Genomic DNA, 15,005 nt, shown 5'->3' with positions numbered 1-15,005 from the left:
GGAGACAATATCCAAAGGGATTCCGTGACGTCGGAAAACGTGGGTGACGAGAAGGTCTGCGGTCTCCTGCGTGGAAGGGAGTTTAAGGAGGGCTACAAAATGCATCGACTTGGAGAAATAGTCCACCACAGTGAATACGGCAGTGTTTACACATGAAGGGCGTAGACCGGTGACAAAATCCAGAGCGATGTGTGACCAGGGACGACCAGGGACAGGCAAGGGACGTAGCAATCCCGCAGGTGGCCGATGGGCAGCTTTTCCACAGGCGCAGACGGAACAGGCAGAGACATAGGAACGGGCGTCAGCGTCCATGGAGGGCCACCAGAAATGTCTCTTCAGAAGAGTCAGAGTCCGATCGATTCCAGGGTGGCAGGCGAAACGAGAAGTGTGCCCCCACTGGAGAACCTGCGATCAGACAGAATCAGGTACAAAGAGGCGATTGGGAGGTCCGATGCCTGGGTCAGGTTGAATCCGTTGGGCCTCTTTGACTCTGGACTCGATCTCCCAGGTGAGGGTAGCCACTACACAGGAGTTGGGAAGGTCCTCCTCGGAAACGTATTGACGGGAGAGAGCATCGGGCTTTCCGTTCTTGGACCCCGGACGATCGGTGAGGGTAAACCTGAACCGGCCAAAATATAATGCCCAACGGGCCTGGCGAGAATTCAGGCGTTTGGCGGTCTGGATATATTCAAGGTTCTTATGGTCTGTCCAGACGATGAACGGGTGTTCCGCCCCCTCCAACCAGTGTCTCCATTCTTCCAACGCCAGTAGCTCCCGATTCCCCACGTCGTAATTTCATTCAGCGGGAGATAGTCGGCGAGAGAAGGCACAGGGATGTAGTTTCTGATCCGGGCCCGAACGTTGGGACAGTACCGCTCCCACCCCGGAGTCGGAGGCGTCAACCTCCACAATGAATTGACAGGAGGGGTCCGATTGAATCAGAACGGGAACAGACGTGAAGCGCCTCTTTAGTTCCGCGAATGCTGAGTCCGCCTCAGAGTTCCAACGGAAAGATGTGGCAGCTGAGATAAGTCGAGTCAGGGGAGCCGCCACCTGACTGTAGTTTCTGATGAACCGACGACAGAAGTTCGCAAACCCCGGGAACCGTTGGAGTTGCTTGCGGTCGGTGGGTTTGGGCCACTCCGTCACAGCCCGGATCTTCTCGGGATCAGCTCTCACCTGTCCGCTCTCGATGATATAACCTAAGAAGCTGACCGAGGGGACGTGGAATTCGCACTTTTCCGCCTTTATGAATAACTTATTCTCCCGCAGCCTCTGCAGGAATTGACGGACATGAAGCATGTGTTGCTGGCGACTGCTGGAAAAGGTTAGGATGTCATCCAGATAGACAAACACAAAGCGTTTAATAAAGTCTCGTGGTACATCGTTAATCAAGGCTTGAAAGACTGCAGGGGCATTGGTGAGGCCAAAAGGCATGACCAAGTACGCAAAATGGCCTAAAGGGGTATTGAATGCCGTCTTCCGCTCGTCCCCTTCCCTTATTCGGACCGGATGGTAGGCGCTTCGGGTCCAACTTCGAGAAGATGGTGGCTCCGTGAAGTGGTTCGAGCGCAGAACTTATCAGAGGCAGTAGGTACTTGTTCTTTATGGTTATATGATTTAGGCCTCGGAAGTCGTTGCAGGGACGTAGGGAACCATCCTTCTTCCCCACAAATAACCCTGCGCCCGCCAGGGAGGACGGGGGTCGGATGATGCCCGCCGCGAGAGATTCACTGATGTAACCCTCCATTGCTTCCCTCTCTGGTCGGGACAAGTTAAACAGCCGACTAGTGGGCAGAGGAGCTCCGGGGAGAAGGTCGATAGCACAATCGTATGGTCGGTGTGGAGGCAGGGAAAGGGCGCGTTGTTTACTAAACACTTGTCCCAGGTTGTGGTACTCCACTGGAACCCTAGATAAGTCAGGGGGTTCAACGGCAGGTGAGGTCGAGGTGGTTTTTACAGGGGAAAGGGCTGTTACCTACCCCGTAACTGGGTTGCCAAACCAGCAGAAATGGACCACTCGGTGGAGTCTGGATTACTAGGAACTAATAAAGTTTTATTAAGGAAATAAATAACACAGTACTCTAATCGTAAGGATATAAATGCAATAGGTTAGCAATGATAATACACACGTGTACACAGAACTAGGGTAATAGGGATCACCCAACCTCTATCGCAGTCAAGGGGTAAAATGGTCAGTCTTAATTGACGCAGAGTTCAGTTCAGCTTAGTACAGTTCGCAGTAATCGCTGTTGTGCCATTGGAGAGGGGCGGGTGCAGTTTGATTCAGGCAGACCTTTGATGCTCTTCACAGTTGGTTTCGGGTGGACCCTTTTATGTCTTCTATCCCGCTGTGGTCACCGACTGTGACCCCTCCGTTCTGGATACGACCGTTCTTCCGCAGTGAACCCGACACCCAGGCAAGGGCGGACACACACACCAGGTTCCCACCGATCGTACCTTTTCACCCTGTGAGTCTATGGTCGGTTCCCACGAACTGGACCTCCAAACTCCCACCAACTTGTGGGGGCACACAGCTCTTCCAGGGTCTCATTATCTCGTGATCTCATGGTGTCCCGTGCCTTAGCGAACTTGTTCTTTTTATCCCCCTGCTGGGGTATCGCCTGTCCATCAAACTTCAAACAGTTCAGGTTCAAAGCAACCAGTCTGTCGATATTCTGAATTATGTTCCTTTTCCGTTAATCTCTCTCTCCTCTCTCATTAACATTTTGAATGTTTCTCCATTGTCTCCCTTATCTCTCTCATTATCATCAATCGTCTGATTACTTGGTTTGGCGTCACAGGGCCCACTGCGGACAAGTGGCATGACAAAACAGACTCCAGCGGGCTATCTTCCCGGTGGACCAATCAATGTAAGGGTTATGCTGGCTTAACCAGGGGTACCCAGGAACTATTGGAGCTTGAGGAGAAGAGATTAAGTTAAATTGTACCTGTTCCCGATGGTTCCCAGAGAGAACCAAAGACAGTGGTGGGGTACAGTGAGTGACTCGGGCCAGAAGTCTTCCGCCCAGTGCCCGGGCTTCCAAAGGAGTACTCAACAGCTCCGGAGGAATTCCGGCTTTGGAAGCTATGTTTTCATCCAACAGATTCCCCTCAGCACCGGAGTCTATCAAGGCAGACAAGAACAGGGGCTATTGGTTGTAGCTTACAGTGGCTTGGACTTGCATCTGAGATTGGGGGACAGAAGGGAATGTGGTCTGACTCATCAGGGTCTCCCTTTCTACTGGTGAGCCCTCCCTTTTGGCCGAAGGGAACAAGTAGCACGAAAATGGCCAGACTGACCACAGCAGAAACAATCCCCTGCTCTTAATCTCTGGAGCCGCTTGGAGGGAGAAAGACGGCTCCGTCCCAGCTGCATTGGTTCCTCTCCCGGGGTGGTGGAAACGGCCGGGCCGGATGCTATTCTAGGAGTGGGAGGAGGAGAGAGGTTAGGGCTGGGAGTAGATGGTAAAGCGTGCCGTGGGGTGGCCAAAGGAGTTGGACGACTGGTTCTCTCCCTCTGTCGTTCTCGGAGTCGGTTGTCCAGCCTGGTGGCTAGGGTGATCAATGAATCCAGGCTGTTCGTGTCATCCCTAGCCACCAACTCGTCCTTTACCTTGTCGCAGAGGCCTTGCTGGAATACCTCACATCGTTCCAGCCCGAGTCGGCCGCTAGCATCCAGAACTCCACGGAGTATTCGGCAACACTACGTGAGCCTTGATGGAGGGTGAGTAGCCGCTTAGCAGCATCTTTACCATGGATGGGATGGTCAAAAATTTTCCTTATTTCTGAGATGAAGGTGGGGAAGGAAGAGCAGGTCTCTGGCTGATTATCCCAAATCGCAGTGGCCCATGCTAAGGCATTTCCTCGCAACAATCCCATAACGTAAGGTGTTCGAGCAGCAGCCATCCACATACGCCACGGACAGATCCACGTCCTGACTACGCCTGAAAATTTTTTAAACAAAGCTTTTTCTCTTCATTTTGAATCTCTGTCAACACTAAAATGGCGTTTTCATCCCCCGAAAACAGAGATTTTCCAGAAACAGTCTCCAGAGCGAATAAATCTGAAAACACCTAATATCCGTTGTAGTGTGTACGGGGTAAATGGAGAGATTTAAAAACGCTGTCATGACATCACCACAACAACACTGCTTTTTCTGCTTCTGCTTGGTACTGTGCAAGCACTGCCGGACGGCTGTTATAACGCGCAGTCGGTGTGAACGGGGTGAGAGTTAAATTGTAAAGTGAGCTTGTTTGACTGTTTAAAAACGCTGTCATGACGTGCCGGAACAGATGGCCGCAGCGCAGCATTTTGCTGTTTTCTTGAACGCAACCCCCCACATACCTAACAATTTCAGAACAGACGGCAATGAGACTGAAGCCAGAAGAGTTAGAAATGTACTCACCAAATACTTTGACCCATAGCTTACTGAATAAATAAGTATACTCACTTTGCCCTGTTTTCTGTCCTTGCTTGTATGAAGGTGATTTACCTATTTATGCCACGTACTTCTCTGACAATAGATGTGTAACAGCCTAATGTATCATTGTATGGAAATACAAGATAACACTGATGCAGACGTGTTTTATATATTTAACAAGGTGCTTTATTAATGCAACAGGATTAGTCAGTTTTTCAATGTTCGTCGTCAGCCGGGTCATACTGTCCATGAACTCCCAGTCGGTTGCCTCCATACGCTCCAGTATTTGTTTTTTTTTTCAGTTTAAGTCCTCCTGCGCGAGAGCCAAGAGCAATTCCTTTATAGTCTTTCCTACTCTGTAACTAGACAAGTGTGCACCAAGTATACCGTTTCCTCTTCGCTCGTTTTCTGTGTGTCCTGTGCATGCCCAGTAGAAGGAGGCTCGCCCAAATATACAGTGTGGACAGAGATATTTTGAAAAACGCTAAAGCCTGTCGTTTTTACTCAAAACCGGCATTTTCAAAATTATCTGGCGTAATGTGGACATAGCCCAAGGAGCATTGCAGCAGAAAAGCCTGGCACTTCCCCAGATCTCCAGCGTAGGGTTCTGGTTCAGGGACACGCGGATCTCTTAGCGGACGTGTTGTTGGCGCATCGGGCGTCGCCACTACAGGCTGTCTGGGCTGGATAGATGGAGTTCCCGGAGTCGACGGGGTAAGATGGGCGGATACTCGGTCAACCTTTCTTATGTTTCCTGACAGGGAACGGAGGTTTTCCATGACTTCCTGAAGCAGCTGATCGTACAAGCCCAGTAGGGAGCCCTAGCTGGCGAGGGCTTGTTGCAGAGGATTTGTGTCCGCTGGGTTCATGTTGGCCAGTTTCTTCTGTTGCATGGGGGTACTGAGAACCCAAGTGCACGACACCGGCACGTCGACTGAGTTGGGGATGCTGGCGTAGATGTAGACATAGAACAGCAACCCGGAGGAATCTTGACAAGGAGACGGGGTTTACAGGGACTATCTGGAAACTAGAGCTGAACTTGGAACTAAACTTAGAAATAACGGTTCTAATCGGACAAGAGAATGAAGATGGACCAACAACCTGGCAACCTGTGTAGTGACGCCATCGTACTTATTTCACAGTCTCTGATGCAAACCAGGTGTACCGTAATTAAGTAAACCAGCAGCAATTGGAAATCTAATGGCTGAAATTAGGGCATAATCAGGGAGAAAGGAGCGTTAAAGGGGAACAGCCAAACGGAACCATGACAGGCTCCAAGCTCAAGCCTCAAGACCCCAGCCTGTCTCCAAATTCAAGTCTCAAGACCCCAGCCTGTCTCCAAATTCAAGTCTCAAGACCCCAGCCTGTCTCCAAATTCAAGCCTCAAGACCCCAGCCTGTCTCCAAATTCAAGTCTCAAGACCCCAGCCTGTCTCCAAATTCAAGCCTCAAGACCCCAGCCTGTCTCCAAGCTCAAACCTCGATGGGAGTTGGCAAGAGTGAAAGAGAATTGGGAGTGGGGTGCTGAGTTGAGTTGAGCTGAGTTGGAACTGGGGCTGAGAGTGTGGAGTTGGAAATTTGAGTTGGCTGGTGGAGTTGGAAAAGAGCATGGAGGCTGCAATTGCTGAGTTGATGAAGAAAATATCCTGTAGGATGAACAGGTTGACGGATAGTGAAAGTGAGTTTGAGATAGAGGAATGGAATGAAGAGAGTGAGGAAAGGAAACCGAGGTATGAGATGTCAAACTCTAAGGAGTCAGGGGACAAACAAAATAGGATAGCAAAACAATGGAAAGAGGATGAGATTAAAGCAATCATAACACTGAGCGAAGACAGAGCGTCTTTTGGTGAATGGAACCGGATTCATTTGACGAAGATAATCAACAAACTTATAGGTGAAGTCAAAAAAGCAAAGATTTTATGAAATGGATCGCTATTACTGATTTGTCGGGACAGTGCTCAAGAAGGCAAAGTGATAAGATTAAATAAAATAGACGGCTAAAAAGTACAATGCTCAATACCCAACAATAGAAAGTGGACTAGAGGAGTTATTTCGGGTATACCAACAAAAGTTACTATGGATGAGATTAAACAGAACATAAAAGGAGCAAAAATTATTGAGGCCAAACGTTTGAAAGTTACAAGAAACGAGAAAAAGTGTAATAGTTTATCGGTTACGATCAACTTTGATGAAGAGAGATTGCCGACTAAAGCTTATTTAGGGTATATGTGTTATGAGGTCAGAATATATATACCACCGCCTTTAAGATGCTTTAAATGTCAGAAATTCTGGCATATTGCGGCGGTCTGCAGAGGGAAACAAAGATGTGGAAGATGCGCTGGAGAACATGAATATGGGAAATGAGAGGCGGGAGCTAGGCTGAAATGCTGCAATTGTGGTGAGGAACACAGTGCAGCTTATCGAGGGTGCATTAGCAAGAAAGAGGCTGAGATACAAAATGTAAAAGTAACTCAAGGGATCAGTTATGTAGAGGCAGTGAAAGCAGTTGCTGGAAAAAAAGCTCTCAAGCAAACAAATACAGGGAATAATAAACTGGTGAACTGTGAGGGTTGTAATATGATAAATAAGGACACACTAATTATGAATAAGAAGGATTTCGTACTCCTTATGGTAGATGCAATTAACTGTTCAGCGCAAACAGACAAAAGAACCGAAAAAATTAAAATTATAGTCAAGTCTGCAGAAAACTATCTTGGTATTACAGACCTTAGGTGGGAAACAGTCAAAGATCTGCTGAATGGAGGATCAAACAGTTCACAGGCAGGAGAGGCAGGAAATTAATGGCTGTATATATATATATATTAAAAGGGAATGAAAGGAGTCATCGCAAATGGTCAAGAATTTACGAAATATGTACCAGAATTTAAGGAAAAACCTCAGATTTTATGTTACAAGAAACATGGTTGAAACCCAGGTCCATCAACAAATAGAAGTACTCAATAAGAACAACTGTGAGTTGGAAAGAGATTGGACGAAACAGTACTGCATTTAAAGGAGACTGTTTCTGAAAAAGATGCTTGTCAAAAATTCAGTGACATGGAAAACAGATTAAAAATGGAGGAATTTATTCCAAAGTTACAAAAGGAAAAAGGAATTCGTTGCAAAGTGAATTATCTACGTTCGGATTATAAAATGAAAAGATGGAATCAACTGAGGAAGAATTTTAAGATCTCAATAAACAACTACAGGTTCTGATTCAAGAAAAGGAAAACTTGGAAATAGCAGATAGACTTGGAAAACAACAATTTTAAATATTAAGCATGCGATAATGAATATTCTCAAGCAAGAAGCTTATACTTTTACAAATTATTCAAATAAAATTAATGTAATTTGAGGCAATGCAATTATTTGGAAACCACATGACAAAATTTGAGAAGGAAAACAATCTGCGGTGTTGCTATTTAATGAGCGCATACAGCATTTGCAAGCAGAATTATAATTAATTATACATCCTGCGGAGGGCAGTAATACGCCCAGATGTGTCCAACCTGCCGGAAATAGAAGAAGAAGAAGAAGAAGCTCAAGCCTCAAGACCCCAGCCTGTCTCCAAGCTAAAGACCAAGACCCCAGTCTGCAGTCCCAAGCCTCTAAACCCCAGCCATGTCCTGTCCTATAGACATGTCATGTCCTTGCCTGGTTCTGGGGCCCAAGCCCAAGGCAAGACCCAGGTTCTGGGTCCTTGTCCAGTCTCTGGCTTGGAGCCCAAGGCCAGGCTACCAGTGCATAGTTCCTTGTCGGGGTTCCCTGTCTAGTCCATGTCCTAGCCCAAGTCTACATTCTTGTCTCTGCTCCTCATCTGTATCCTGTCACGTCCCTAATCTAGTCAAGTCCTGTTCCTAGTACTTCAGTGTCTGTGTCTTCCATTTGGGTCCCAGTGCCCTCTGATGACAGACTCACTCTTAGTGTCTGTGCAAATGTACTCTTGCTGTCTCTGCACATTCACTGTCGGTGTCTCTGCACACTCACTCATGGTGTCTGTGCACACTCACTCTCGGTGCCTCTGCACACTGACACTCGGTGTCTCCGCACACTCACTCTCGGTGTCTGTGCACACTCACTCTCGTTGTCCCTGTGGACTCGCTCTCGGCGTCCCAGCGGTCTCACTCTCAGTGTCCCTGCGGACTCACTCTCGGTGTCACTACGGACTCACTCTTGGTATCCCTGAACGCTCACTCTCGCTATCCCTGCGGACTCACTCTCGGTGTCTCTGCCGACTCACTCCCAGTGTCCGTGCACTCTCACACTCAGTGTCCATGCACACTCACTCTCGCTGACCCTGCGGACTCACTCTTGGTATCCCTGAACGCTCACTCTCGGAGTCCCTGCGGACTCACTTTCAGTGTCTCTGCCGACTCACTCTCGCTATCCCTGCAGACTCACTCTCGCTATCCCTGCAGACTCACTCTCGGTGTCCCTGCGGTATCACTCTCGGTGTCCCTGCGGACTCAATCTCGGTGTCACTACGGACTCACTCTCAGTGTCACTACGGACTCACTCTCGGTGTCCCTGCTGTCTCACTCTCGGTGTCCCTGCGGTATCACTCTCGGTGTCACTACGGACTCACTCTTGGTGTCCCTGCGGACTCACTCTCGGTGTCTCTGCCGACTCACTCTCAGTCTCCCTGCACTCTCACACTCAGTGTCCATGCACACTCACTCTCGGTATCCCTGCAGACTCACTCTCGGTATCCCTGCAGACTCACTATCGGTGTCACTACGGACTCACTCTCGGTGTCACTACGGACTCACTCTCGGTGTCCCTGCTGTCTCACTCTCAGTGTCCCTGCGGTATCACTCTCGGTGTCACTACGGACTCACTCTTGGTGTCCCTGCGGACTCACTCTCGGTGTCTCTGCCGACTCACTCTCAGTGTCCGTGCACTCTCACACTCAGTGTCCATGCACACTCACTCTCGCTGACCCTGCAGACTCACTCTTGGTATCCCTGAACGCTCACTCTCGGAGTCCCTGCGGACTCACTCTCGGAGTCCCTGCGGACTCACTCTCGGTGTCTCTGCCGACTCACTCTCAGTCTCCGTGCACTCTCACATTCAGTGTCCATGCACACTCACTCTCGGTGTCCCTGCGGACTCACTCTCGGTGTCCCTGCGGACTCACTCTCGGTGTCTCTGCGGACTCACTCTCGGTGTCTCTGTGGACTCGCTCCTGGTGTCACTACGGACTCACACACGGTGTCCCTGCTGTCTCACTCTCGGTGTCACTACAGACTCACTCTCGGTGTCCCTGCGCACTCACTCTCGGTGTCTCTGCGGACTCACTCTCGGTGTCTCTGCGGACTCACTCTCGGTGTCTCTGCGGACTCACTCTCGGTGTCTCTGCGGACTCACTCTCGGTATCTCTGCAGACTCACTCTCGGAGTCACTACGGACTCACTCTCGGAGTCACTACGGACTCACTCTCGGTGTCCCTGCTGTCTCACTCTCGGTGTCTCTGCGGACTCACTCTTGGTATCCCTGCAGACTCATTCTCGGTGTCTGCGCACACTCACTCTCGGTGTCCCTGCGGATTGACTCTCGGTGTCCGTGCACACTTACTCTTAGTGTAGTGCACACTCGCTCTCGGTGTCGCTGCGGACTCACTCTCAGTGTCGGTGCACATTTGCTCTCGGTCTCTGTGCACACTCACTTTCAGTGTCTGTGCGGACTCACCCTCAGTGTCTATGCAGATCCACTCTCAGTGTCGGCGTGTACTCACTCTCGGTGTCTGTGCACACTCACTCTTGGTGTCTGTGCATGCCCACACTCAGTTTCCGTGTACGCCCGCTCTCAGTGTCCCTGCACGCTTGCTTTCGGAGTCACTGCGGACTCACTCTCGGTGTCCCAGCAGACTCGCTCTCTGTGTCCCTGTGGACTCACTCTCGGGCTCTCTACGGACTCACCCTCGGTGCCCTGCGGACTCACTCACAGAGTCCCTGAGGGCACACTACCGGCGTCGGTGCAGACTCACTCTCAGTGTCGGTGCAGCCTCACTCTCGGTATCTGTGCACACTTCCACTCAGTGCCACTGCAGACTCACTCTCCTTGTCCCTGCGGTCTCGCTCTCAGTGTCTGTGCACACTCGCTCTCGGTGTCCCTGCGGTCTCGCTCTTGGTGTCCGTGCACACTCTCTCTCTGGGTCCGTGCACACTTTCTCTCTGGGTCCGTGCACACTCTCTCTGTGTCAGTGCACAGTCTCTCTCGGTGTCAGTGCACACCCACGCTCAGTGTCGCCGCACGTTCACTCTCGGTGTCCGAGCACGTTCGCTCTCGAAATCACTGCGGACTGACTCTCGGTGTCCATGCACACTCACTCTCGGTGTCCCTGTGGACTGACTCTCCATGCACGCTCACTCTCGGTCTCTGTGCATGCTCACTCTTGGTCTCCCTGCAGACTGAAACTCGGTGTCTCAGCGGACTCGCTCTCGGTGTCCATGCACACCCACTCTCGGTGTCTCTGTGGACTGACTCTCAGTGTCCGTGCACGCTCACTCTCGGTCTCCCTGCAGACTGACACTCGGTGTCCCAGCGGACTCGCTCTCGGTGTCCATGCGCACTTACTCTCGGTGTCTGTGCACGCGCACTCTCGGAGTCACTGCACACTCACTCTCAGTGTCAGTGCACACTCACTCTTGGTGTCCCAGCGGACTCGCTCTCGGCGTCCCTGCAAACTCTGTCTCACTGTCTCTGCACACTCACTTGGTGTCTCTGCGCACTCACTCGGTGTCTCTACACACTCACTGTCGGTGTCTCTGCACGCTCACTGTCAGTGTCTCTGCACACTCACTGTCAGCGTCTCTGCACACTCACTCATGGTGTCACTCCACACTCACTCACGGCGTCTCTGCACACTCACTCACGGCGTCTCTGCACACTCACTCATGGTGTCTCTGCACACTCACTGTCAGCGTCTCTGCACACTCACTGTCAGCATCTCTGCACACTCACTCATGGCGTCACTCCACACTCACTCACGGCGTCTCTGCACACTCACTCATGGTGTCTCTGCACACTCACTCTCGGCGTCTCTGCCCACTCACTCACGGCGTCTCTCCACGCTCACTCACGGTGTCTCTGCACACTCACTATCGGCGTCTCTGCGCACTCACTGTCGGTGTCTCTGCGCACTCACTGTCGGTGTCTCTGCACACTCACTGTCGGTGTCTCTCCACACTCACTCACGGCATCTCTGCACACTCACTGTCGGTGTCTCTGCAGACTCACTCTCGGTGTCTCTCCACACTCACTCACGGTGTCTCTGCACACTCACTGTCGGTGTCTCTGCATACTCACTCTCAGTGTCTCTGCACACTCACTCACGGCGTCTCTGCACACTCACTATCGGTGTCTCTGCACACTCACTCACGGCGTCTCTGCACACTCACTGTCGGGGCCTCTCCACCCTCTCTCTCAGTGTCCCTGCAGTTCGTGCCCTCAATGTTGAAGAGCCCTCAATTTTGATTTGAAACTTGCATGCTTGTCGGTCTTCGTTATGTGTGGTTTCTTGTGGATTGCATTTCCTTGTTTTCCTGTGGATGCTCACAAGCAAATGAATCTCAGAGTTTTATATGGTATACGTACTTCCATAATAAATTTACTTTGAACTTTGGTATCTGGCCGATGAGAAAGTAGGACTGCTAGGAGCATTAAAACTGATTTGAGTATCTGATTCAATGTCTTCTCTGTGTGATAAAATGTGGGATTGTTAAGATCCAAGAGGTACCAGTGCCGGTCATATCTCCTATGGTTGCATTGGTTCCAGAGACCCTGTTCAAGAGAGGAAACATCACCACCCAATAATGTCTTCCAACTGGATAGTCCGTCCCTATAATGAGTCTCCCATCTGGGAAGCATGTTCCAGATGACTTGTTCTGTGGTCTATTTTCACAGATAGGAACAGCCTTGGAATAAAAAGTTCAGCGATGCATTGTCCTGATAAAGCCATTAATGAATCCCGCACTATAATAAAACTTGTAGTGTAAACACGAGAGAAAGGGCAATGCAAGTTAAAGATAAATTGCAAAAGCAAAACGAAGAACATAGAACATTGCACCAAGTACAGGCCCTTCAGCCCGCAATGTTGTACTGGCTTTTTAACTTATTACATGATCATCTAACCTTTCCCTCCCCCCATTTGTCTATCTAAGAGCCTTTCTAAGAGTCTCTTAAATATCCCGAATGCATCTGTCTCTACCAGCATCCATGGCAATGCATTCCATGCACCCACCACTCTCTGGTGAAAAACCTATCTCTGACTTTTCCCTATACTTTCCTCTGATCACCTTAATATTACCTCATATTAGCTATTTGTGCCCTGGGAGAAAGTCTCTGGCCATCCACTCTGTCTGTGCCTTTGTAATCTTGTACACCTTGATCAGATCACATCTCATCCTCTTTTGCTCCAAAAAGCGCTAGCTTGCTCAACTTCTCCTCAAAAGACATGCTCTCTAATCCAGGCAGCCTCCCGGTAAATCTCCTCTGCACCCTCTCTAAAGCTTCCACATCCAGAACTGAATACAACAATCCAATTCACTCCAATTTGCTACCAGTGGTCACAGCAGATCAGCAGCAGATGCCACCTCACTGACTCTTCACTCAACTCTGAAACATCTGGACAATGAAGATATCTACATCAAGATGCTCTTTATCTACTACAGCTCAGCATTCAATAGTATAATACCCCCGAACCTAATCACTAACCTCTAAGACCTAGTACTCAATACCTCCCTGCTATTGGATCCTCGATTTCCTCACTTGCGGACCCCAGTCAGTTGGGATTGGCAAAAACATCTCCTCGACAATCCCCATCAGCACAGGTGCACCACAAGGCTGTGTGCTTAGCCCTCTGCTCTATTCGGTTTATATTTATGACCACAAGTACAGCTGCAATGCTATATTTATGTTTGCCAATTACACCATTGTTGTTGACTGAATCAAAGGAGGTAATGAATCTGCATATAGAATGGAGCTTGAAAATCTGGCCGGGTGTCACTCAATACCAGCAGAACTACCTTTGTTTTTTTGACTACAGGAGGAGGAAACCAGAGGTCCATGAACCAAGGGATAGAAGCTGGAGAAGGTCAGTAACTATAAATTGCTTGCCATTACCATATACATAAGAATATCTGTCCTCAGACCAGCACATAAGTGTTGACACAAAGAAGGCATGTCAGTGTCTCTACTTTCTTAGAAGTTTGCGTATATTTGACATGTCACTTAAAACTCTGAGAAACTTTTACAGATGCACAGTGGAGATTATCTTAGCTGGTTGCATCATGGCCTGGTATGGAAACACCAATGCCCAGGAACAGAAAAGCCTACAGAGAGCAGTGGGCACAGCCCAGTCTATCACAGGCAAAGCCCTCCCCACTAGTGTGTACCCCTACAAGGAGCACTGCCACAAGAAAGTAGCACCCTCGATCAAGGAGACCCACCATCCAGGCTGTGCTCTCTTCTCATTGCTGCCATCAGGAAGGAGGTACACACACCACCAGGTTCAGAAAGAGTTATTCCCCTACAACCATCAGGCTCCTGAATCAGCATGGATAACTCCACTCACCCCAACACTGAACTCCCCCACAACCTACAGACTCACTTTCAAGGACTCTCCTAATCATATTCTCAGTATTATTTCTTTCTTTCCTTTATTTGCACAATTCATCTTCTTTTGCACATCAGTTATTTATCAGTATTTGTGTATGTGCACTTTTTCATAAATTCTGTTGTATTTCTTTATTTGCCTGCAAGTGAACAAATCTCAAAGTGACATAGGTAGTTTGATAATAAATGTACTTTGTCTTCAAGATTGTTTAATGTCATTTCAAGTGTAAAGGAGAACAAAGTAATTGTTGTATAGGGTCTGAAACAGCAGAATAAACACATTAAGATAACGAACACAATAATAATTTAAAAAATAAATAAATAAAAATACCTAAGTTAGCTTATATACATAGATGATTGTATGTCCATAAAGTGATGCTGGGCACAGGAGTGTCTGTACATAAAGTGACTCTGACAGGAATTTGCCACAATGTATGCTGGCAATATTGGAACCTAAGCGCAGAGGAACTACAGATTCCGATGCAAGGATGGCAATGAAAGTTTATTCATAATAACTACAAAAAAACTTTGGTGGTTCAGCTGAGCAACACTGCGAGAAGTTACATTCTCAAAACTAGGACCCTGGAATTAGCGCTAATCAGGCTTCCTCTTAAATAACAAGGAATCCCTGAGTCTATCAAAATAAACTTCACAAGCTTAATCAGAAGTCACCAGGAGACTGCATTACAAAGAGCAAGTCACTTGGGGAAAAAACACAAGGAACTCTAAATGATTAATGAATCTCATTAAATAACAATTAACCAATCCAGGTGCTTTAAAAACCTTGGAGCCTAATGCTTTCTGGTGTCCCCTACGAGTCCAAAGAACTCATTACAAGAAATGAGACAGTAGTGGTGGTGGAGAGTGGAGGTATTGATCACTCATACAATCATCTATGTATATAAGCTAACTTAGGTATTTTAATTTATTTATTTTTTAAATTATTATTGTGTTCATTATCTTACTGC

At 48.6% G+C, this 15,005-nt stretch overlaps 1 protein-coding gene across 4 annotated transcripts in view; it reads left to right on the top strand.

Annotated features, from left to right (window-relative positions):
• The first annotated feature begins 793 nt into the window (after window positions 1–793).
• prss35 (serine protease 35) overlaps window positions 794–15,005 on the top strand; it is a 39,967-nt gene continuing 25,755 nt past the window's right edge. Inside the window, exons 1-2 of one of the 4 annotated variants that reach the window (XM_072245794.1) lie at window positions 794–1,590; window positions 13,469–13,516. The gene's annotated coding sequence lies outside the window, so the exon portion shown is untranslated. Of the gene's footprint in view, window positions 1,595–13,468; window positions 13,517–15,005 lie in introns of all 4 variants that reach the window. The other 3 variants (XM_072245800.1, XM_072245816.1, XM_072245807.1) reach the window with 3 other exon arrangements.

Source organism: Mobula birostris, chromosome 2 (genome assembly GCF_030028105.1).
Source record: "Mobula birostris isolate sMobBir1 chromosome 2, sMobBir1.hap1, whole genome shotgun sequence".
NCBI classification, from domain to species: Eukaryota; Metazoa; Chordata; class Chondrichthyes; order Myliobatiformes; family Myliobatidae; genus Mobula; species Mobula birostris.
Note: the sequence above shows the minus strand (reverse complement) of the source record. Positions and strands in the feature narration are given on the sequence as shown.